This window comes from Labeo rohita, chromosome 2, assembly GCF_022985175.1.
Source record: "Labeo rohita strain BAU-BD-2019 chromosome 2, IGBB_LRoh.1.0, whole genome shotgun sequence".
Taxonomy (NCBI): domain Eukaryota; kingdom Metazoa; phylum Chordata; class Actinopteri; order Cypriniformes; family Cyprinidae; genus Labeo; species Labeo rohita.
In genome coordinates, this window is record NC_066870.1 from 36,099,382 (window position 1) to 36,125,290 (window position 25,909).

The 25,909-nt window shown below is 34.4% G+C and overlaps 1 long non-coding RNA gene across 1 annotated transcript; it reads right to left on the reverse strand.

Annotated features, from left to right (window-relative positions):
* Positions 1-527: 527 nt before the first annotated feature.
* Positions 528-23,325, reverse strand: LOC127172785 (uncharacterized). Its single transcript, XR_007828673.1, has 6 exons — positions 23,165-23,325; positions 19,855-19,921; positions 7,192-7,210; positions 4,812-4,875; positions 2,171-2,266; positions 528-634 (listed from the first exon to the last, which is right to left on the reverse strand). It is a non-coding gene; the product is annotated as an uncharacterized LOC127172785 (long non-coding RNA).
* Positions 23,326-25,909: the final 2,584 nt, after the last annotated feature.

The window sequence follows — 25,909 nt, forward strand, 5'->3', positions numbered from 1 at the left end:
GATGGACTAACAAAGAGGTATAATTTAAGGGAAAATCAAAAGCGTTTGAGATCTCACAAGACAGAACATGAGCTTTCATCACAACAAAGCATCAAAATCACTTGATTTCCTCTGATGAGAGGTGGAAAAGTCCTGTGGTTTTACACTACCTCTGTTTTCCTCTGATGGCTGTGGATGATTTGTCTGTTTTATCGGTCTATATCCACCCAGCAGCAGTCGGTCTTTTGTCTATTCAAGCCCAGTCACACAGTAAACATCTCTTTTTTTTGCGGCTCCCAACTGTCAGGAAGATAGTTCATTGATCAGCACAGGAAAATATGAACACGCTCAGTTGTGAAAAAACACAGAGGACACGACATTACTGCTTTCTTTCCCCTTAAAAAGTGCAAAATTTTAAAAACAAGCTGGCAAGAAACAGACAACGGCGTTAGGTAATTACAGCTTCTAGTTTATTTGTAAGAAAAGCATTTCCACCTCACAATCTGGCAACTTGTTAGCATGAAGAGCAAAAGCAAATTTTATTTAATGTCCACTCTTTCACATTTATAATCACAAAGACCTTCAAACCTTCAGTCGTGTCGTCATGGTGATGGCCCATATTTACAGACCTCAACACTCAGTATGTATTGAGTCACTGCAGTATACAGACGAAAAACTCATTAACATCAACTTATTAACATTAAAAAGCACACATGCATAATTGAGTTTTAAAAACCTGCAACTTTGTCTCAGATTTTTCAACTAAAAAAGAATCCAAATGGACACAAAAACACAGAGCTTTGAAATGTATAAATATAGAATCTGATCATTGTTTTGATCTTTGAACATTAATAACATCAACATAAAACAACAACATTAAAAGAGAAAAAATCTGGAAATTTGATTCAAAGGTTTGCTCTTTTAATTTTTCAGAAGACTTAATTGAGTTTTTTATTGAGCTTCATTTCAGTATTAACTTTGTCTTGTGTTTCAGATAAAAACAAAAAAACAAAACGGAAATAGACACAAATGAGTCTATATTTGATTTTATAGAGCATTAAAATTAATATGAAGAGCAGATCAGATTACTTGATTGTGTAAGAATTTGATGAGAAATGTGACACAAAACCAGTCAATTTTTCAGAATTATACATCATATGGAAGCTGAATAAATAAGCTTTACACTGATGTATTGTTTGATAGGACAATATTTGGCTGAAATACAACCATTTGAAAATATGAAATCTGAGGGTGCAAAAAAGGGCGCCTTTAAGGTTGTCCAAATGAAGTTCTTAGCAATGCATATTACTCATTTATAGGAAATCAACAAAATATCTTCATGGAACATGATCTTTACGTAATATCCTAATGATTTTTGGCATAAAAGAAAAATAGATAATTTTGACCCATACAATGTATTTTTGGCCATTGCTGAAAATATACAAGTGCTACTTAAGACTGGTTTTGTGGTCCAGGATCACAAATTTCAAACATTTCTGAATTTTGATTGTGCATTGGCAAATCTGAGACATTGTTGAGATCTCTTCTGAAACTCTGCAAGACACATGTGAAATTAACTGGATAGTTTTCACAGGAGAAACATCTGAGAAGCTGCACTCCATATAATGTTATTATGTTGCTGGAGAAATATATGAGACGCTAAAGTCAACATAAAATCAAAATAGACACTATTTTTCACCAATTCCCAATGAATATGTGACCCTGAACCACAAAACCATCTAAATATTGAGAAAATGCCCTTTAAAATTGTCCAAATGAAGTTCTTAGCAATGCATATTAATAATCAAAAAGTTTTGATATATTTGCGGTAGGAAATTTACAAAATATCTTCACAAAACATGATCGTATTTAATATCCTAATGATTTTTGGCATAAAAGAAAAATTGATAATTTTGACCCATACAATGTATTTTTGGCCATTGCTGAAAATATACAAGTGCTACTTAAGACTGGTTTGGTGGTCCAAGGTCACATATGAAGTTATTCTCTGTTAAACACGGATGAATTCAGGTTAATTGGAAGATTTATTTGAGTTACGATTTACCTAAATTCACCATACATCCAGTTTTAGTGGAAAATGTATCACATTACAAAAGTGAAATGGGCTGCAAACTTTGACTTTGGATCTCGTTTGTCATTTTTCTTTCCTGAGAGTATTGGGTAAACTTACACTAAACACGCTAGTGTCTGTTTTGTCGTCCCTGGTTATGGCGGTCTGCGACGGTGACCTAGAGAGGCTGGCCAAGTATTGATTTTTCATCTGGACCTTCAAGGTTCACACACCAGGGAAAAAAAGAGCAAGAAAACATTTACAGACACAATCCAGGCCATCAGACCAGAGCCAAGGGTGACACACACACAGACACCAACACCAGATGACTATACACAGCACATGAACGCCAGCAGTATCACAAGAGGAAAGAGTAAACTCAAACGATTTAGCATAACCTGTGGATAACAAACCCATGCATCTTGAATTTTATTTTTTTGCAATAAAAGCCTAATATAACCTGATGCTAAGTGCAAAACTATCAATAAAAACTTTACATTAAAGCTCAAATTCTGCACAAATTCAAAAATTCTGGAAGTTTTGGTTGTGAAACTCTATTGGCTCATGTGTCTTGTGACCGACTGGATCAAGCTAAAGGCTCTGGATTATCTTTTAAATCAGATGAGGCCATGTTAACAGAGCGGGATTATTTTTTTTTAGCAATTAAAACATTGTGTTTTCATTCTTCTTTTAATAAGCATATCATATGGCTTCAAAAACTTGGAAAGCAACCCTATTAGAATTGCTCAGTTTCCTCTTCTTCTTCTTCCCCTCCTTCAAAATTAATCTCTTTTTTGAGGGCCCAAACATGCTCAAAAATTCATGAAACTTTGCACACACGCCAAAAGTGGTGAAATTTTACATCTGATATGGGTATCAGAAGTGGGTGTGTCAAAATTGCTTGACAGCGCCGCCTATACAATTTTAACGAAGTGTATGTTTCACATATATGTACGGAATTCGACATATGTAACACGTAGACATATGTAACACAGGAAGTCATTTTAAATTTTCTCTGCAAGTTTTGTGCCATTTGCAGGTGTTGTATTTAAACAAACTTCCAGGCATACAATGCACCTCATTCATGAAACACAAGCAGAATTAATGTTTGTGTACATTTTTACGTAAACTTTCGATTTCATGAAAATGCTTGTATTTTCAAAATGTTAGTTAGTACAAAAGAAATGTACACCTGCTCCCTACCACATGTAAATGGGGTGTAAAATGTTGTGATGCACTGCCATAATAATTACAAGTTCATTGCCCTTGCTCTCTTTTTGTCTTTTTGATTTTTTTGAAATTCATGACAAATATGGACCAACCATCCTACTTGTACAATGACTACCTACAACAATGGAGAAGTCAATATTACTAGTTACTGCTTTTTGTATTGAGTAAAATTCTTTAAAATAAGCAACCAGTAATACTTTGCCGCCGTGGATATTCCAAATCATAACAACTATAGCGCCTCAGCTGGAAAAATCCTGTGCCACCAAAGCGTTTTCAAGCGCCAACAGCTGGTCGTTTTAAGAAGAGCGCCAGATATATATATATATATATATATATATATATATATACTAGTTGGCTAAAAGCTCTTTGGTGGATACACCTTATTGAATATTTATTGTTCAACCTGAGAAAGTCCAGACTATTCCACTGCGCTCTTGGACACGCAATTTGCGCAGCTGGTAATTTATAGGTGGGGTTTATGCTAATTGTGAATGAGCGTGCACGAGCCCCCTGTTTACGAATGATTTGAATTCATTAACATACACGTTTAACTACCAAATCAGATGTTTATGAAGTGATTGTGAATCTGGAGGACAGTTCTCGGGTCTGTTTTACACGCAAATTACTCAGAATTTACTCATATATTTACGGAAGTTTCATGAATGAGGCCCTCCTCATGAACTCCTCCTAGAGATTTAATGACATCAACATTATATTTGGCCAGTCTACTCTGACCAAAATGTTAAATTGCGAAGATCTTGAGTTTTCGTTAAAGTGTCTGTGGCGGCCTGACAAAGTTCAATGTTTTACCATGTAAAAGAAAGTTGTTATAACTCAGCAATACAATGTTCAATCTGCACCAAACTTCACCCATTCGAGGAGTTCTGGCTTGAACACATCTAAAGGACAATGTACTGTTATAATCATAGTGCCACTTGCAGGCAAGAGGAAATCACTTGTTTTACACTAACTCAAATATACCATGTTCAATCTGCGCCAAACATCATATGTTCATATTCAAGTCCTGGTTTGAAGACATCTATCTGCCAATATTCTGTTATAGTCATAGCGCCACCAGCTGGCAGCAGGAAGTTTGGCATATATAAATGACTTTGAATATATGCACTTTCACACTGCTTGTAGCTTTAATTTGTATTACTTTTATACTGCTTTTTGGTCAGTTTTTACAATAAATAAAGCAGGTACGTTTAGGGTAGGGTTGGGTTTAGGTGCTGCAAATGAAAGAATAAACATATAAAATGATTTTTAATTTTACAAAAGCACGCAAACTATTAAATGCATCTTAATTTGGCGCTTAAGGCGTACAACTAAAAACAACTGAGCAGTCTGTACATCACAAAATAACCCTAAAGAGGCACCCTGAGCATTGTGAGGAGTTCATTGTGAATTCACACAAATAGTCAATTTAATGTCAAAGGACTTTACATAAACAAGTTTATAAATAAGTTTTCCTCCCATCTCGCAAAATCTGTAATTTTTTCTCACAGTTTGGATGTAGAAAAACACCTACCTATGTAGCAGAAAATCTCAGGTTCATGTTTGTAATTTCTTCTGTCACTGGCCATAGTTGTAACCTGGAAATCATGAACAGGCGTAAAATAGCATCTTCAGTATCATGTGAAATTCGAACAAATAGTTGTAATCTGGCTCAGAGGAAAACAGGAATTGTGTCTTTGTAGAGATAATACAAGACTTCTTCACCTGACAAATGATTGTCAAAAGAAAAGACGCTATGAAATGCGTCATCTTTTGTGCAAAAGATGTTGAAAATGCTATTTTTGGAATCAGCACAATATTACGTATTGGATTTCATTCACTCAATATGATGAAGGGCAACGCAATTATTTTATGCACACATTATACATTGCATTTCAAGGACAAATCTTTCTATTACACACCTTGTGTGTCATTTCAAAACCATATGGATTTTTTCTTAAACGTATCTGCATGTGGTTCTCTTTCAGTGACTCCAGCTGTCAATCTCCAAATACCCCCTCCACAGAAGCAGTCTGTATGACTTGTACCATATGTGCTGTATTCAGAGACAGCTACACTAAAATGTAAGGCATTATTCATTTACAATCTTCTCCTCCAGTGAGCTGTTAACTCGAAAAAAAGCGCACGACCGGATCACAAAGTTGGTGAGTTGCACTAAGTACCAATTCAACTTTGTACCTGACTGACAGGCGGCTGCTTTTGAATGTAATATGTGGATATGAACACATGCTCCCGTGCATGTGAAGCCAAATGCAAGGTATCTGGTAAACGGTCTTTGAAAGGAGCAATATTAATGCAAACACAGCTGCAAAGTATAGCATGTGTGCAATATCATGAAATCTGACAGCTACATGACTTTAATTTAATTTGTTCATAGTTATAATGTTTAACTCTTGTGCATGTTTATATTTGCTGTCCTGAAATAGGTATTGAAAATCCAGTATCAACTAAAGATATTACGCCACTGAAAAAATCCTTGTGCAATGTGCATGACAAACCAGCTCCTGTACATACTTCCAGTCATGCCTATACGCTTTTATGCACATATTTCTATTAAATTTGTGCTGTAATGATGCAGAGAGAGTTGTATGACCTTGTGAAATACAACCTAAATTCATCTGTTTAAAAGTGAGAAAGCCATGGATAAACATTTCATCCCCACACTGTAATTAGACACGAAAGCTTCTCATTATTCACTGAAAGTCAGTGTGACCTGTCTGCTTGCATAATGAATATATATTTAAAAGTGAAGATAGTTGTTTTATCCCAAACGCTTTGTAGGTTTATTTTGTACAAACTCTTTGTAGATTGTTAAAGGAATGATTCAGCCAAAATTGCTGAAATTTTATTCACCCTCATGCCATCCAAGATGTAGATGAGTTTGTTTCTTCATGGCTATTGGATCCTCTGCAGTGAATGGGTGCCGTCAGAATGAATGTCCAAACAGCTGATAAAAACATCACCATAATCCACAAGTATTCATCCCACACCAGTCCATCAATTAAAGAGTTAAATTTCCTTCACATGATGTCAATTGATTCATTACTTGTGGATTATTATTATAGTTTACGTAAAAATAAAAATTTAATCAGCTTGTTTATTCATCAGAACAGATTTGGAGAAGCTTAGCATTACATCACTTGCTCACCAATAGATCCTCTGCAGTAAATGGGTGCTGTCAGAATGAGAGTCCGAATAGCTGATTGTGGATTGTGGATTATTGTAATGTATTTAATCAGCTGTTCGGACTGTCTTTCTGACGGCACCCATTTACTTTAGAGAATCTTTTGGTGAGCAAGTGACGTAATGCTTCTGATGAAGAAACAAGCTGATTAAATTTTCATATTTACGTAAACCATTCATTTAAGAAAATTACCCTAGCCAAATACAAACACTTCCGTGCACATGCAAGCAATATCTATTTATTTTTTGTTAATAAATATGAATACTTTACTTGTTGATAAGGCAACAGAACAAAAAAAAAATGCATCTTTGCATTTGCCAGCAGCATTTTTCATTAGTTTCAGTCAAAGTTAGTTCCACATGAGCAAGTGCTGTAGCTTTGTTCATGACCTGGCAACATTAAATCATGAAAATGCCCCCGAGTGTTACTGCACTGGAATAGAAACTAATCACAGTTAAAACAGAATTAGACTGCAAAGCAGGCGAACAGATCAAGACACTAACAAAAGACAGACAGTAAGAGATGGATAGATAGCAAATGAATCCATAAGAGCAGGATATGGACTGACAGCTGGGAAACAAGGAGAAGAAAAGAAGCAGAGGTGAGCAGCAGCCAACTGTGACATATAGGGCTCTTTGAGAAAGAACTGAGGAAATGAAAGATGGAAAACAAAATACTGAAAGAGGTTTAAAATTAGATTGTATCTTACCTTCAACCAATCTTACAATCTGTAAATGGAAAAGCAAAAGAAGCTGTCAAGGTCATTATTATGTTCCCAACACATGCATCTTAATATAATGAATAAAACATTGGAAATCAAATTTGTCTTCTATCACAATTATGCAACATGAAAGTGAATGTAAAAAAAATTTTGATTTTGAGCAAATGTTTGTCATATTGAATTTTTAGAATGAAAAACTCAAACAAAACATGTTTTCTTTGCAGCATTGTTTGAATTGTTATATAACTGACACTGCATTATCCCATGAGGCCACGGGAACTAAAGAGCTGTCACATTCAGAAAGTTGTTTTGTGTCACCAGAACATTCAGTCCTGTTTGATCCACTGATAGAAGTCGCTGTTATATTAAATTTTAAAAGATGATTAAAAATATGCATGTAAACTCACTGTCAATCCCTTGCGGACAATTTCCTTGCAGGTGCACATAATGAAACTTACAGTGTCTGAACCTGAGTGTATTTCTGAGTCTAACATAGTTTTTTATAGAAACATTTTAGGTATAGTTCACCCAAACATGAACATTTTGTTATAACACACTCATCCTCATGTTGTTTCAAACGTATAAAAAAATTTGTGGTGACATTTTTGCAAAAATATTACTACGTTGTTTCATGCATGTTTTGCATCAGTTTAAAGTGAAATGTCCAGTGACATTATAAGCACTGTAAGCTCATTTTCTTTGTTAAACAAGATTGTGTCAACGTTTTATTACAGTGGCTGTTATATGTATCGCAGAAGTTTGGAAATCAAATGCCCCATGAGTGGTGGTGAAAAAAAAAAAAAGGTTAATATGTTATCTTGTTTAAAAGTACCACCTACACTAAAGCTACCCTAAATCTATAGTGTTACAATAAAGTGAAATAAAAAAAATGCATTTGCTACAGCAACCATGCTATCGTACCTTTTTTTAGGCTTTTAGATCTTTTGTCGATGCATGTTTTAAGGGACTCATACCTAAGCGCTCTGCATTTTAATTGTAATGCTGTACCGGGTGCACTACCAAGCAAGTTTACACTGGATAAGCCATGCAAATGCATTTTTTCATGCACTGTATTAAAAGTATTTTGGGTTAATAACAGGGTACTGTGCTAGGAACCACTTTATTAATAATTTAATAAAAGCTGTTGGTGTTTTACTGCCATTAAGTTTTCATTTCAGCTAGAAACTGCAGTAGGTGTGTTTTTCGAAGTTTAGCAAAAATGTTGGTAGAGGCACATTTTCCCAATGCAGGGCTCTACAGTGCATTTGCGACTGAAAACTACTGTGTACAACTATATGAAAAAATATTTTGGACCACCATGAGTGACTGACCAAATCAGCATATTTGTGTTTGCACTGAGAGGAGCTTCAAAGGTTTCTATGTGTTTTTGCAACGTTGCGTAATGTTTCACAGACATATCTCATGAATCCTTTCATAAACAAAGTGTAGAGAGAGTGTAAATAAGAGATTCATTGTGCAGTGCAGAGAGCTTCATTGATTACAATGGAATTTTGTGAAAGATGACGAACTAAGATGAGTGACAGCTTTTAATGATTTTTAAGGGAGTTTGTAAATGGAGGTATTAATTTAATACAGTTAAATAAACAAGAAGTTAATATTAAGTGACATTGTCTGACTATAACACTATTGCCTGATTTTGCTCTATTTCATCATCAAAAATAGTCTGAAAAAAGTCACAACCGAGCCGCTGCACATCTCCATTCAAACACAGTGGTGTTTCGTTTATGAATGAATGTGCTATTTTAAATGAATCTAGTGAGTCAATGATTCAATTTCCCATTCAGACACTTGAATTAATTCTGAATTAATCAGCCGTTTGAACGAATCAAATGAATGAATGATTCAGTAATTAAATCAGTGACTTGCCACCACCTACTGGCAATTTTAGTTTCATTTTTAAAGTATCTTTTCAGTTATTTAAATCATTTAATATTTCTGTATTCAAAACGTTATATTTAAAACATTAATCTCAGGATGAATTTATAAATTTTATTGTACTTAGGCCACCTCTGAGCCTCATTAAACACTTTTGTGTGCTTCTGTGCACAAATTATTTTTATCAATACAGATTTCATTTGATTGATAACTTATTCTTATTCTGTTGTTTTAATTAGAAATGTTAAAAAGCTTAAAAAATATAATAAAAAAAAAAAAAATGTTGACATAAAAGATGACATACTTTTAATAAAGCTAGAAAAATGCCACTACAAAGGTAAAAACAAAATTCCCCTGTAAATCACTTTAAGGAGTCAAATATCACCTCGTAATGGGAAGGCAAATTATTTAACGATTTTTCGATTATTGATTAGAAGGCGCTCCTAAAATTTTTAAAGTGCTCCAAAAAAGAACAGTAAGCATAGAGCCCGGCAATGTGCCTGGGTTGTTCAAAGTGTATGACTTTCTTTCTTCTGTGAAAGATGATGGGCTGAACGTCATATTTTTTATGTTCAACAGAAAAAGAAAAAAAAAAAAAGTAATAGTCATGGATTGACTGAGGAAAGTTCATTTTTAGGTGAACTCTCTTTAATATAAAACAAGCATCAGGGAAGACACGTGACCACTCACATCAAAGACAGGAAGTGTCGTGACGTGCTACAGCTCACTGAATCACACTTAACTACAGGAGCTGAATGGAGAAGAGTGGAGCGGAAAATATCAGACGTGAAATGGCTGTAAAGATGGGCAAGGTTATTTTGACGGATGCAGACAGGAAAACACAAAGAAGTCAGATGGACAGACTGGACACAGGCTGCTTCAGCATCAGTCATGCATTATTCTGATGTGATGTAAATAATTTAGATGTTCATCATTTTTTAAATCACAAGGCGATCTCTGTGCTTTTTTATCCAAGGGGGAATTTACACAACACCGTTTTCAACTAAAATGGAAAACCTGCATTTTGGCCTTCATTTCCAAAACAATTGCGTTTTGGGGGCCTGAAAATAAAAATATCTGAAAATGGGTTTCAGTGTGCAAGTTTTGGAAAACTATTCTGTTATTGTCTCTAGGTAAAGTACAAAAACGCAAATTCGTGAAAATAGTGATGTCATTCACGTGCATATAACATGTTCAGTCTATAGACCAATTTGGAGTAAATGTCACAGTTATGTCACTTGCAGCTGCACGCACAGAAAAACGTGGAGGTAAATGGGTAAAATTTATGGAATAAGAGGAAAAAATATATTTTTGTGCCTTTTGCTGTCAAAATCGGAATGCAATATTACTATACTACTATAGAATATAGTAATATATTACTATATTACTATAGAATACTGTCGTCAAAGACGCCATTTGAAGCTAAATGCAGACATTTAAATGGACATACTATGGATGAAAACTGCTACTTGAACCGCTCAGAAAAACGTCATCCCTATTTAGAATCTGTAAGACTACCCCACTATCTAACGTCAATTTCGTTGAACAACATTGGTCAGATGGCGCAGTACTTTATGATTGGTCTACCGCGTGCACGTGTCGGAAAACGATACGCCCACTGCCATAACTGAATGACAGCCCTGGAGACTTGTCAATAAATAGAAAAGATGGCATAGATTTTACCTTACCAATTCAAGCTGGAGTTTGACGATGAAACGGTTGAAGTGGCTGACTGACAAGTTAGCACGGACTACCGTGGAAAGTGTTCGTAATTTGCTTATGTAAGCGAACCGGGTTCACCTCTATGTTGTAAACTTTAACATTGTATAATGCATTAAGCGGCTTTCACACCAAACGCAGAAAGCGCTGCGTTGACTGGTAACTCATTTGAACTTTAAGTGCGTTTTGTTTATGGATAACGCCAATACTAATTGTTTAATATACATAATTTTTTCTTTCTTCTTCTTTTTGAGAATAAACTAAGTCATCATCGTATCAAACCATCTCGTCATTGGAGCACTATTGAACTTACTGTAAGGGCGTCCAAACAAGTGACTAAGAAATCACGCTTCCCAGCAAGCAATAGTCGTCATTTCATTGTCTAGTTTAACTATAGACCCGATATAGTCCAGCTATTTGTAACCCACTTCTAGACCAAATAATCTTGAATTTAGTTACATGTCATTTTTTGGCAAAATACTTGTGAGATATATGATATTTCATCATGTAAGCAAAGTCAACAGCGTTTACAAGGTGTTTGGTTTTATTTCTATATATATATAGTATGTATAGTCTATTCTAGGGCTATTTAATAGACGTCTATTAAATTTTCACTGACAGCCCAATGACAACCTTATTTTAGCCTAGGCTGTGTTTCAACGGCTAATATTCGTTTTTTAGACCAAAAATTGCTTGCTGGGTTTGGTCACTACAGCGTGCACGCCAGTGGTGCGCTTTGGTCGACACAGAAACAATTTAAATGAATGGGTTTCATAACGCGACACTTTCCGCATTCGTTGTGGAAGCCGCTTCGTGCGCCATCCTTTATCATTACTCCAACTAATGAGACAGACAGACAGTCAAGCTGCATCAATCACAATTTTTTAGACTACATTGGGTTCACAGCCGAACAACAGAACTACACAAGCGCGAGTTAGCCGGTTAGCAAGACATGTGCAGGGTTGTTACACAACATAACATACACAACTACATATTTTGAACGATCGCTAGAAAATACAGTCTTTGTAGATTCATCTTTTGGAAGTGAATATAAAATAAATTTACTCTCACAGCGTAGGATACAGCGTCTTCTCGACATGACATAAACCACATGGATATTTTACTGTGTTTGTGGGCGGGCAATTTGTTTGCGACGTAGAACGTGGGCAGACATGATGCAAATGTGTTACTTTGTGACATATAGCCGTAACAGAATAAGATTCTAATTGCTGACGACTCGTTCAGGTGATTATGAGCCGACTCTTTTTTTTTGATAGACAATAACTTTATTTATCGTGCACTGTTGGCTTCACAACTCTGCAGATAGTTTATGTTCACGTACAGCTACATGACACTCTGCATGAAAGGTCATATTTGAAAAGGCATAATAGGAGTACTTTAAATCTAACTATTTTGTACCGTATGTATGTCATTTTCTCGCAGTAAAGCATCTGTGCATAGCTGTTTAGTGTTTAATTAAAACGTGTCATACTGGTCTGGCATGCATAATACAGCGCTTTTAGTCATTTTTAATGGATTGATACAAACAGGGATCATTTTGAAATCAAATTTGTCTAATTGGAAACTTTTCCATTTTTGGTACTTCATTGTAATGCCTTGTTCCTCCAAAAAAATCAACTGGGGGATAACACTCAAATGAGCAAATCATAACACTAAGCGTACATAGAGCTATAAAATGATAATTTAGTCTTGCAAGAGTTTGATGAGAAACACTTGAGTTTATATTGAGAAAGATTTGATCTCTATTTAATCTCAACGCTGTCTAGAAGCAATTGAGATAAAGCAATCTCATTCTTGATTCCCAGAAGAAGTGCCACGTGCAGCTCTAAAGTGTGCTGTCTCCGAGGAACAGTGAAACGAGGAAACGAGGACAAGGAATTTTCTTCAATTTCCTGCAATTCATTCTGAAGGTGACCAGTGCATAATTGCTCAGAAACTACTTAAAGCTAATTAGCTAAAGCTAATCCTCCAAATCTGGAGCGCAGCGGTGGGTGCCGCGAGTGCTTTATTACTCGGTGAATGTGAAACGGCAGGGAGGAACATTGCAGATCTGAAAGGAAGAAAACCAGGACCAGTGGGAAGATAATAAGTAGATGTCAGAAGAGATTCTCCAGTGTACAATTTTTCACGGCTCACGTGAATGCAGCACGTGTGTCTGTGTGATAAACAAATATAAAACTCAAACTGAATCATTTGTATGTGAAATATTAAAATAATTTATGGAACGTTATTTATAAAATAAAATAAAAATTATAATCTTGTTTAAAATCTGCAAAGGATAATAATTAAGTGTAACAAATAATCCACTCTTTAATGACAAAAAAAAAAAAACAGGGTTATTTTTAATATTTTTAGAGAACGGTTGAATACACTGAAATTAAAATTCTTTTAAATGTTACATTTTTTATGTCTAAAATGCTTGTTAAACAAGTTTAAATGTATGTAATATTGTAAACGATGCTGTATTCACCCAAATAAATTCAATTTGTCTTGTATTTTGTCCATGTGTTCTTGCTTAATAATAAATGTTCATCTTTTGAATATTGCTCTTGCCTCTAGTAATTCTGTGTGTGTTTTTATATGTTCCAGTCCATTTTAAACCAGCAATACAATAGTTTCTAAGCAATAGCTGACTTAAATAAATTAACCCAACATGTTTGGTAAAAACATTTAATGCAACCAGCTGGGTCAAAATAACTCCGCAGCAGCTATTGTTTAAAATTACTAAATGGCTGGCTTAAATAAACCCCAAATAGGTTGTAAATTAAAAATCAAACGCATAATTACAAGAGGCATCAGCAATAATAAAAAATAATTTACTTTAATTATAGAACATATTAATAAATGTTCATTTCAACCATTTTGGGTTTATTTTAAGCATGAAATATGGTAATTTTTAAGCAATAGTTCAGTTAAATAAAACTACCCAGAAGGCTGGGTTAAACATTTAACCCAAACACTGGGTCAAAATAACCTAGTCGCTGGGTTTGTCCATATTTCACCCAGTGCTGGGTTATTTTTAACCAAGCATTTTTTAGAGGATCATCTTTTATTGGAAAATTAAACAATATTTTATTTTAATTTTATAATTGCCTTAATCTTTCAAACACACTGAGATGATCAAATCACTGTATAAATGTTCAAACTACATTTTATAAAAAAAACCACCTATCAATTTCAACAATTTTACATAGTTCATGATAATTATTTGATTAAATTAAATTCATTGAGTTTTAAAAATTAAGTTTTTTTAAACCAGAAAAGGTGGTTTAAATGGTTTTAATGCACAAAGTTGTTTTTATTGTCTCTTATAACAAAAACATTTTATGCTTTAAATAATAGCAATTTTTCTAAAAACATTTTTCTATTTTTCCATTATTACCCCTGAGCAGCTTCTGACTGACAGATTCAATGTAATAGTGGAAGAGATGCTTATTATGGTGGGGGGAAAAGGGTACACTAAAATACATACATGAAAGGTTACATGCATAAAACTGGGACAAAAAAAAGAAGCAAAAGGGCATTCATCAATAAGGATGCAGGGAAGCGCCCGCGTTCACTTCAGACGAAAACAAACCCCCGCTGCGTCCGCGGAAGATTCCCCATCCGTTCTACAAAGTAAGAGCGAAGCGTGTATTTGTAAGCAAAGTCAGGAGGTGCGAGACCAGGAGAATGGGAGTTCGCAGATCAAAGCTGCTCTCCAGCGGAGAGCAACTCATTCAAAGAGCTCAGATATCGACATGACTTAAAATACCTGCTCGAGATGCTCGCTGAGCTGATCTGCTCTAATGAACAGCGGATTATGCCTGAAACGCTGTCAAAAAATCTTTAAATCATCATTGATTTCTGATGTGCGCTCAGCTCTGTGTGAGATTTCAAAATGTTGCTGCTTTAATTTCACTTACAGGCTGACGAAGAGCTGCTCTGAAATACTGTTGATAGTCTGTTATCAACACGCAAGAGGTTTACATGTGAAAAATCACCCACGCGATGCTAGTGTGTTATGGGTGACTGCCAGGGCATTGCAATGCAGTTGCTCAGTGGTAAGTCACTCAGTAAAGTAAAAAGCACACCTCTACTCAACGAGACACACGATCTGAGTTACACAACAAAGTTTCAACAACAGGCAAGTTGAGGCAACTGAGTCTAAATCCAAGGACGAACTGTGGCAACTTCTCAAAGATGCTTAAAACAACCTATATGTCTATATTAGATTTGATGCATGCATGTATATATATATATATTTTTTTTTTTTTCTCTCTTCTGCTCACCAAGCCTGCATTTATTTGATCCAAAGTACAGCAAAAGCAGTAATACTGTGAAATATTTTTACTATTTAACTGCTTTGTATTTGAATATAATTTAAAAAGTAATTTATTCCTGTGATCAAAGCTACATTTTCAGCATCATTACTCCAGTCTTCAGTGTCACGATAATTCTAATATGCTAATTTGCTGTTCAAGAAACATTTTGATTATTGTTGTTAGCTTTTTTGTAACATTATACACTATACCATTCAAAAGCTTGAAGTCAGTTTTAATTTTATTCAAAATAGAAATTATTAGTTTAGAAATTAGAAATGATTGAAATTAATACATTTACTTAGCAAGAATGCTTTAATAAAATAAATGCTGTTCTTTCTGATCTTTCTGTTCAAAGAAACCTGAAAAAAATTCAGCATAATAACAAAAAAATGTTTTTTGAGCAGCGAATCAGAATATTAGAATGATTTCTGAAGGATCATGTGACTGGAGTAATGATGCTAAAAATTCAGCTTTGAAATCACAGGAATAAATTCAATTTTAAAATATTATTCAAATAGAAATGAGTTATTTTAAATAGTACAAATATTTCAATGTTACTGTTTTTGCTGTACTTTGGATAAAATCGTAACTTTTGACTAGTAGTGTATTTTATTTATTTTCTTTTTATGGACAGGCACATTTTGTACAGAATTTGCTCCCAAAACAACAAGAACAACAAAACACATGCATTATTCAATAGATTTTGTACTTTAAAATAAATGATACGATTAGCATGACATCCTACTCATAAGATAAAATCCTTGTGAAAAATTATTCTCTTATTATTCAGGGGGCAGCTGAAAACGCTGGCATGAATCTCAATAATTAAGCACCCAACACCTATACTTTAAGCCAGAGTGAAAGAGATCCATCATGGGAAATTAACTGTACATTGTGGCATAAGGGCACATAATTGGCAAAGGTTCACCTGGGGATTACAGGATGAGTGTCATTCTTTATGAGTTTACTCACGCTGCTTTCTTTCTGAGAAAATTCACACATTCTGAATTATTAAAATAGAAGATAAGCTTATTAATAACAGCGTCAGTGGAAATTGCAGCTGGGTGGACAGAGCTAATAAAATATGATATACGACATTCATATTCTTAAGAAAAGAACCTGAGGTTTCATGCTGTGGTTTGTCCCATCATAGACCAATGGCTGGACAAGAATCAAAACACAAGATTTTGGATCTGTCTGCTCTGAAGAGCACTCTAATGAATTTGGTCTTGGTGTACTTTAAGGACATTACCAGTTGAGAAATTGTTTTTGATTTTACACCATAGCAAATACAATGCTGACACTTCGAACTAATTGGGATGTAAAATCTGCAAGGGGTTTCAATTATGCCATTATAATAAATTCTGCTTCTGTACACTTTTTGAGAATCCTTCCTTGTCCCTGAACTTAATAAATGTTCTCAACTCAGCAGAACAGCTGAGTTTGCATTTTGGGAATGAATTGAGTTTCTTTGAATTGGCTTCTAAAGTGGTCATGGGACCTTCAAATAAGATTTTCACAGCATTTTCTAGTGCTTTAATTTTTAATGTTTTCTAAGGTATTGCTCATACTGAAGGTTTTTGATCTAAATAAACTCCCAAATATTAGACTTTAGCGAAAAAACTTGAACATTTCTAAAACAAAAAAATAAAGTACGTCACTGCCGTTCCCTTTTGCTGCATCACATCAATGTTCAAGTCAATAATTAACTCAACCACAACAATTCGCAATCCTGTCCCTCTTTCCATGTCGCTGTCAGTTAAGATTATAAAAAAAAATTAAGAACTGACAAACTGCCTCCCTATCAGTTCATAAATCCGAACTGAATTGGAATGACAGGAAGAGGAACTTATCAAATTGTGATATACTGCATTAGACCCTGCCCAATTTATTTTCAAAGTATTTGAAAATTTGAAATGCAGAAGACTGTTTACTTAATGATTTCAAAGCATTGCAAATGGCATAATCAAATTAAAAACAATGGATAAAGCTCATTTGGTGCAACTTACTCGCTTACTCGTTGGGTGGAATTTTCTATACAGCATCATGGGTAATGCAGTTTTTCACCATGAATTCAGCTAGCAAACAAGATTGTTTTAGAAATAAGTTGTGAAACAAAAAGAAACAATGTGAATGGATGGCTTTAACGAAAGCATCTAATATTGATTAATATACTCTACTCACAAGTCTTTCAAGTTAATTTACTAAATATGATAAAATGTGACCCTGGACCACAAAACTAGTCATAAGGATCTATGGGATATTTGGCCGAGATACAACTGTTTGAATCTCTGGAGTCTTAGGGTGCAGAAGGGTGAAGAAGGCATGAAGCATGAAGAAGGGTCTTATCTAGTGAAACGATCGGTTATTTTCATTTAAAAAAAAAGTACAATTTAAATACTTTTTATTCTCAAACGCTCGTCTTGCCTTGCTCTCGTTGAACTCTGTGTATTCTGGCTCAAGACAGTTAAGGTATTTCGAAAAACTCCAATTGTATTTTCTCCCTCAACTTCAAAAATCGTTTCAAAATCATCCTACATCGCTGCAGAAGTACTGACCCAGTCTTTGCAAAGTGAACATGATCAAACACCCTTAACAAAAACGTAAAACAGCGATATAGGATGAATTTTAAAGTTGAGGGAAATCATGAGATGGGAGTTTTTTGACATACACTAACTGTCATGAACCAGAAAAAAGATGAGCGTTTGACATTAAAAAAGTATATAAATTGTATTATTTTTATGAAAATAACCAATCGATAAGACCCTTCTTTCTCGGCTGGGATCATTTACAACTTACGATTGTTTGAAGCCACATTTAAACTGCATTTTAGAAGTTCAAATTTGGGGCACCATATCAGTCCATTATATGGAGAAAAATGCTGAAATTTTTTCCCCAAAAAACTATTTCTTTACGACTGAAGAAAGAAAGACATTAACATCTTGGATGACAAGGGGGTGAGTACATTATATGTGAATCTTTGTTTTGGAAGCTGACTTCTTTAAACACCTTAAAAACACTATGAAACATCTTGAAAATCTTCACACTCAATTTCAGATTTCAACTAATCTTTCTTGCAAGCTTGTTTGCTATCTCAATTCCAACTCAATTTAAATTCAGGCACTCTCTATTCATTCAGTTCTTAATGGCACACAACCCTGCTGTCAAAGATTCACTAATAAACCCCATCTTGATACTGCATCCCTACCCTGCAGAAAGGTTTCTAGAACATCCCGTCCTCTCTGGAGATGTCAAGACGGCTGCTGTCCACGTCAAGGCCATCAACGGTTAATGGGCCGTTAGCTTGTTGTTTTGGGACAGAACGTGGTGAGCTCTTCGTCCCAGCGGTGGCAAAACTGGCATATCATGTCTGTAATGGAGCTTGAATCGTGTGCCGCTGAGACGTTTGCCGATCTCTTGGACAGCACTTACAGTCTCCTCTGGCCTCAGTTACTCTGATATTACTGGCCTGATTCTAATGTGACCCTCCAAGTGTGGCTTTTTAAAGCTGCCCTTGCTCTTTTGGCAACTGACAGTAAAACCACCTCCAACTAACCACTTAAAATATGAACCTTGGACAACACGTGAACATTCAGCCGAGCCAAACACCTCCACGGTATCAGCTCTCGCAGCTTGACAAGTGCATGACATTTCTCACCTTCAACCGTCAGTTTTCTAACCGCTTTAAGCTTTTTGCATAATTACATGTGATAATGCATGTGTAGCTTTGAAAAGAAGGAAATTAGGTTCATTGTTGGTGGCGTCAATTGTCATAAAGTATAACGCCTCAATGTGGGCAATTTAAATTCACATTACGGCATGATAAATTTATAATTGAGCTCAAAGTACTAAATAATCAGACATAAAGTTTCACTTTCGAAACTCAAATGAATATTAAACATGAAATGAATCAAATGGATTGATCCTGTACCTCCTGAATACTGATTATAATATGATGATATATATATTTGACAGTTAGTGAATTTATAAGTGTGCTTACTAGTGAAACTAAAACATTTTGTACTATTTGGTTTTGCTAGGTAGAACACATAGCAAAATAAAGCAGACATAACAAATTAGCAAAGTCATATCATGGTAATGCACACTGCATAATTTGCAATCATTAAACTGACTCTAAACTCCAAAACTGCATTTGGAAAAGTCGTATTTAAACTGTCAACAGGAAATCAAAATTGATCCCATTTACTTTCTTAATCCAGATTATTGATTTTATTTTGATTGATTTACACATAAACCAGAGTTCGTAGACATTGTAAAATGAACTCCAGGACTTTCAAGGGCTTTTCAAGCACTATTTTTTTTTTCAAGGACTTCAAATCGAGATTTTGAAATGTCTTTCAAATTCTGAAAAATATAAATAGATAAAGTTATACTAATAAACAAAATAAAGCACATAATTAAAATGGACCGTTTATGTGTCGGCAACAGGTGTGATACAAATAATTTAAACACCTTGTACGAAGCCTGAAAAACTCTCACCAAAACATCCCACCCTTGTTTTCATATCCTTGTTTACTCCAAAATACACCTTAATACAAAAATAAAATGTGTTGCAAATTTCCTCTCATGCTGACAGAGAAATTGAATTGGTCAAACTGTGAGGAGCAGCTATTAATATCAAGTGACCTAAACTAACTAACACCACAAAACATCAACAAGCAAAAGTCCCTTTAGAATACATCATACTTACACATGTTTGTGCTGCTGTTTTCCCTCCAAAATGATGTCACTTCCAGGAGGACGATGCCATTTTGGAACTAGCAGGGGATGCAGGTGGAAAAAAAAATTATATAATTGAAGCATCTTATACTCACCAATGCTGCATTTATTTAATAAACAACAGTAAAAACAGTAATATATTGTGAAAAATTATTGCAATTTAAAATAACTGTTTTCTATTGTGATATATTTAAAAATATAATTTATTCCTATGATCAAAACTGACTTTTCTGCATCAACACTCCAGTCTTTAGTATCATATTATCCTTCAGAAACTATTATAATATGCTGATGTGCTGCTCGGGAAACATTTATGATTACTATTAACAATGAAAACAGTTGTGCTGTTTAATATTTTTGTGATAACCATGATGCCTTTACAGGATTCTTTGTTGAACAGAAAGTTCAAAAAACAGCATTTATTTGAAATCTAAATCTTTTTTCACATAAATGCCTTTACTGGCACTTTTTATCAATTTCATGTGTCCTTACTGAATAGAAGTATTACAAATGTTACTGAAATTGAACTTTTGAATGATAGTGTATGATTACAGTAGTCAGGATGACTGCGGACAGAGTGTTTAAGATATAGCCAAATCAATCTGAAAACACGAAAGCAATCAGATGACAATGTAAGGACATTTTCTCCTTGTGGCTGATCTAAACAGCTAATTAAAATCTAATTTTAATAGACCAGATGAGAAAATGATGAGTCAATGACATCTTGTGTGTCGGATAAATAGCTGAACAGACAAATGAAGCAAGTTAAAATGATTATAGAATTTAGTAAACTTCAGATCTTGAGGTTCTATCGTGTAAAGATCGCCTAAGAAAAAAACATAATCATCGTAATCAACGTTCCTGTGTGTCTTTCTGCCTGACTCGTAATCTCACCTTCTGCAGCCAGAATTGCACTGTCAGCGTTTGCGCAGACACCAGACACAAACACAAGAGTCCCTACAGAGATCCCTTCAGCTAAAGAGGTCATTCAAGAGGCTGTTTTCGTATTTTTACCAGTTGCTTTGCTTTGTTTTGATTTTTTTTTGCTCTGCCATCTATTTGCAAATTGCAGTGAACCTTTTCAATTAAGTCTGAATTGGCCAGGGGCCGTGTGATGCAGAGGAAGGGTGTTTCGCTGTAAGATAAGGCCACACTTACGGCTCACGGCACAACGAAAGTGATGTGGTTTCCAAATTGGTTTAAGGTATTCTGAGTCTTGCTATCGCTCACAGCGAATGACTGTGACTGCATCCGAGCCAAGGATCACTGGATACGCGTCTGATGTGCTTTGCTAAAGCCTGTGTTGTTGTTATATTTCCAGATTATTTATTTTGTAGTGTACCACAGTTTTTCGATGGCACTCCTGGAGGCCACTTTTATGCACATTTGATGTGTTTCTCTAATCTAACCAGCTCATTAGCAGAGTGCTATGCTTTGACTTAAAGACTGCACTGCATTTGTTTAAATGTGAATGTTTATCACTTCAGTGCACATCTCCAAGAGTGCGGCAATGTGACTGTGACATCACTCGTGCGCCCACCTCTCTACGAAATCAGAAGCTGCGTTCATTGTTTTCCAAAAACTCAGCAGGGATGCAACATCAAAAACAGACGACACCTTAGTCATGCAAATCCGAGATTTTGTGTATAGTAACATATTTTTGAAAAAAATAATATAAATACATATTATTAATAAGTTATATAATGTTATACAAAATTATACTAAATAAATATTATTAGAATAAAATTAAATGCATTTTTTACTAGTTAAAAATAATTTAATTAGTAAATTAATTTAACCTCCTGTTGTGTTGAGGTCAGCTTGCTTTCAAATAGCTTGAAATATTTTCCTAAATTTTATAAATATTTCTCATTTAGTATAAATGAGCATGCAAAGTTCCAACACAGATGTTTTTTTGGAAAGCCTGTACAATGTTTGTAAAAAATAAATAAATAAATAAATAAACAAATAAATAAATTCAATCAACAATTTAAAAATCACTAAAGATTGAAATAAAAAAAAAAAAACAGAAAACGTTCACTGTAGCTTGTCAAACAAAATATGAAATACATGAGAACTTTAGACTTAAGGATTGCTAGTCTTCAGAATCATCCAAGGAAAATTCACTGTTTCTATATCTAGCTGAGTTTCAGAGTCAAATCGGTCAGAGGTTGTTTTTAGTAACTCAATTACTAGACTGCTGCACTTCTGAAAAGAACTGCAAAAAAAAAACATTTTACGCTCACAAAGGTTGGAGAGCCAGACACAACAAAAAAGCAAACAAAATACATATAGCAATAAACACTACTTACACTAAGTACAAATAGTTACATTTTTACTTGCAATTTGCACCTTTGTGTAAAAATAGTCACAAACAGTAGTCATGACAATTGTGTGTGTGTGTACTTGTTTTTGCTACATTGTGGGGACCAAATGTCCCCACAAGGATAGTAAAACCAGAAATTTTTGACATTGTGGCCTGCGGTCCCCACAATGTTAAAAAACGATTAAAAATAGTAAATGATGTTTATCTGAAAGTGTAACGATGCAAACATGTTTTCTGTGAGGGCTAGGTTTAGGGTTAGGGTTGGGTTAGGGGATAGACAATATCGTTTGGTCAGTATAAAATCTATAGAAGTCTATGGAAAGTCCCCACAATTCACAAAAACAAACGTGTGTGTGTGTGTGTGTCCACACAGCTAATTTTTGAACATAAAATTTTATGGTTAAATCAAGAAAAAACAAACAAACCATAAATAAATAAATAAATAAATAAATAAGACGATAAAAAACTGATAGGATTTATTACATTTCTCAAAAAAAAGTTGTTGTTTTTTGGTCTCTGACAACTAAATTGATTTTTTTCATAGAAAAAAATTCTATGAAAATGAATGTGTGTCAATTTGGCCCTAACACAAAAAATGTACCCAGTGTTTTTTTGTTTTTTAAATACAACATAAGGTTAAATTATTATATTTTTATTAGAATTTAAGATAAAAAATTACTGTTGACATGTTTAATATGAAAACAAACGTGTTTTGTTTTGTGCCGTCTGCAATATTGATAGCAGAAAATTGACCCTAACCTTACCCCGTAATATCGCCGAAATTTTGTGTACCTATAACAATTTACAAGATGAAAATTCAGACATTCCATGATGATATTTACCGCTAAATTTAGCTAAAACGTAACGTTAACCCACGTATCAACTAAATATTTACAGAGGCCTGTGATGTGATCAGTCAATGGTGGAGTCAGTGATAAATGAGCTCATGTTTTACCTGACAGCCTTCACTCCTTTAGATGTGATGATGTTGGCATTTACACTCGTTGACATTTTAAAAGAAAGAGAGAGCATTATGCGAAAGCAGAGCCGAGTAGTTAGCAGCTTATCTTTTGCACGAAACCAATTTAAACGGTTCACCTGCCCCAAAGCGTTCAGTGTGCGTCACTCACGTCGCCGCCGCAAAAATGCCACTCGCTGACATGAAGGCGCGAGAGACGTTTCACTATCCGACTCAGCCATGCCTGGTAATATAAATAAAAGGTATGTTTTCTATAAAAATTACATTGTATTTTATATAAATAAAAAGTAAATATATTGAGTGAATAATATTGTTAATTAAATTGTGAATTCATTAAAAGCCTGTGCATTATTTTCTAACTTGTGTATTATTTATTTGTTGTTAGTTTATTAATTTTATAGCTCCGAATATTTATTATTCATTCTTTTAAAGAAAATATTATTTTTTATGATTATTTATTTATAATATTTACGGAAGTTTTAATTATTGCCGTTGACGTTTACGTGAGGCAAAATAAAAGTTTGCACGAATGTACGGTAGCCTACTACTTCCTGTTCTGTGCCATGCTCAACAGTCTTTTGTCATCTAAATATGAAAACGTTGAGTGGACGAAAGTATGGTCAATAACAAATAAGTTTTTCATAAGCAATAAAGTAAAAGAGGAATCTTTTATAAAGATATTACACAGAATTTACCCTGTTAAAGAATTATTTGAACTGGATCTGGAAAACTCTTGTGAGTTTTGTGGTGCTGTTAAAGAGTCTGTGACTCTTCTTTCAATGTGTATACTCAAAATTATTTTGGGTAGATGTCTCTAACTTCATTTCTAGAATGTTTGGTACATTAATACAAATGTATGATGTTGTATTCTTTTTTGTAAAAGATACTATTGATTCTAAGAGTACAATTTCCTCACGCAACTAATTGTTTTACTTGGAAAATATCACATTCATGTAAAGAAATGGATTAAAGCTAAGTCAAATTATGAACATTTTATTAGAGAAATGAAACAATATGGTACTACTTTGCAAAATATTAGAAAAAGAAAAGCTAAAAAGACCTATGAAGCACTGTGTTAATTTAATTTGGTTAATTAAATGGTTTAATTTGTCTTTTATCCCTGGCATAAATCCTTTTCACCCATGTACATGCACTTGTTCTTTTGTGGGTTTTTTTTCATTCTCTCTGTACACCCTTTTTCTATTTCTGTAGTGAGATGTATATATTTGTATTAATATGTACATAATTGCATAATTTAAAAAAAACAAAAAAAAAAACTACTTCCTGTTCATAAATTTGAACGTGTAACGTTTTTTGAACTGTTTATTGAACATTTAGACAAAATTTAAAAAAAAAAAAAAAAAAGTATATACATACATACATACAAATATGCAATTTGGTGTCGTTTTTATTTATATGACCAAAAATTAAAGTGAAATTGTGATAGCTTGTAATGTAAGCCAATGCAATCTTTATAAAACATAAATAAAAATACATACAAGGTTGTGGTATAACAGTTTGGTATAACATGTTGTTAATTTAGAAGCCTTATAATGTATTAATGTATCAAAAGTATGATAGACCTTTATGGGGTTAAGACTGCTTACTGAATCAGTAAGGCTAAATGCCATATTATGAGATTAAGCGTTAATTTATAATATTTAGATTTTTATATATATATATATGTATTTTCCAAAGTATTGGCATACAAATAAAACTACAAAACAGCATAAATTAATAAAAGCAAGCCAAGTCTTGTGATAAGAACAAATGGTACAACCAAGTAGGTTATGATTTCACTTGAATTTTCATCCCAATTTGAGGGTGCAGGTTTGAAAATCAGAAGTCATGAAGAGTTTCCTGCTGATCGCCATGAGAGCCCTTCACAAGGTTGTTGGGTATCAAAGCAGGAAGGTGTTAGTATGCTGCGGAAGCTACAGGATGCTTGAACAGCCCGGAGGGGGAGCTGAGATGTCCATACTGAGATGTGCTGGATGTGGGGGCCAGGAATGATTGGAAAATGATCCAAGCTGTCTGACTGTTCAACAGCAGGTGGTCTGAGCTGCAACATGGCGATTCAGGTGTCTGCCAACCAAGAACAGTTGCCTTCCATTAAAGCAATTCCTACAGTGTCATTTTCTGGCACACTATACAAGATTCTGCAGATGTACAAGGTGGTGTTTGTATCCTTATGCAATAAGAATGATTTTTTAAAATTCAATTTGGAGCCTAGTGAAGCGAAAAACTCTGTGTTTGTAAGAAATGCATCGTTTCAGTCCTTTCTGGCCAAAAAAATCCATAATAATGCTTCCTTTAGTGAAAAAGTCCAGCCACATATTTGTTTAGAACTGTTTTGGACTGCTTTAATTGTAAACGGTGCTTGATCTGTGCATATTTCTCTCCTGATTCAGAAGAGATGACTTTTTCAATGTAGAAAGCAATGAATAAGGACTCATATTTTAGCTGGAAGCAACAGCTTGAAGTTAAAAATGTCTTGATGAAAGATTTGTTAGTTACAAAAACACAGCTTTTGGCTTCACAAGATGGTAATTGATGAACTGGAGTGGTGTGGATTACTTGTGGATGTTTTTATCAGCTGTTTGGAATCTCATTCTGACGGCACCCATTCACTCCAAATCAGTTCTGATGAAGAAACTAACTCCTTTCTACTAACTAATTCCTTTAAAAATGTTTAGCTACTGGAAATAGATGAAAATACTG